Source organism: Callorhinchus milii, unplaced genomic scaffold (genome assembly GCF_018977255.1).
Source record: "Callorhinchus milii isolate IMCB2004 unplaced genomic scaffold, IMCB_Cmil_1.0 Scaffold7, whole genome shotgun sequence".
Taxonomy (NCBI): Eukaryota; Metazoa; Chordata; class Chondrichthyes; order Chimaeriformes; family Callorhinchidae; genus Callorhinchus; species Callorhinchus milii.
This window is the reverse complement of record NW_024704748.1, coordinates 8,473,458-8,474,484: the sequence shown is the minus strand read 5'-3', so window position 1 is coordinate 8,474,484 and position 1,027 is coordinate 8,473,458.

The following is a 1,027-nucleotide window of genomic DNA, read 5'->3' as shown; positions in this document are numbered from 1 at the left end:
CAAGCTTCGGGTTTTATTCTGATTGAGTTTAACACTTCACATCTCAGTTTCCTCCGAGTCAAGGTTGTGGGTTCAAACTCTACATGTGGCTTGAACTCACATAGGGCTTTGAGCTCACAGTCTAGGCTGTCACTCCGATGATACAACACCAAACAGTGGTTATGAACTTGCATTGGAAAGAGTTGTTCGAATACATTTAACCATATTTAACCTAATTTAAATAATATACTATTCAAACGAGAAGGGAGCTTCTCTCTCACGGTGTCTTGGCCAACAATCCCCCAGATAATACTGATCATCCACTTCATGGCTGTTTGTGGGATGTTGATATGTGCAACTTGGCTGCCGCATTCACCTACAAAATACACAGTTACTACACTTACTACATCCCAATTGAAAGGAGCTATAGCAAATCCAAGGGTATTGTCAATGACGGGTACAGATTGCCCCTATGTGATGGTGACAACCTGCCGTTTTGATGAAGTGAATGGTCTGGACTGCTTTGCATGTATTTCATTGTTCTGTGCCATACTCTTGCCTCTCTCTTCTTTACCCTCCACTCACCATCGGTATCAAGATGTGGAGTCCTGTAGCTCAGTGGTTAGAGCACTCGCTTTGCAAGCGAGAGACCTGAGTTCAATTCCAGGCACAGGGCGAAACCTTGGGCAAGTTTCCTTACTCCACACAGAGCCTAATAATAATCCCTCTAAAACCAAAAACAATAATAAATTGGTCATTTTCAATCCACGACTGTTTGTGGGACATTGCTGTGCGCAATTGGCTGCCGCGTTCGCCCACAAATATACAGTCAATTCACTTTACAGTATATTCTGTGAAGCGCTTTGGGACGTCCTCCTGACGTGAAAAGCGCTATATCAAATGCAAGGATTATTTATTAAGATTGGTTTGCTCTCCTACAGTAACCGTTAGGGTATTTCATTCACAACGTGTGTGATGAAAGCAAATACTTACTGAGTTTTAGCAATACTGATCAGTGGATTCAAGTCCATTGGAAATTGAAACTAGT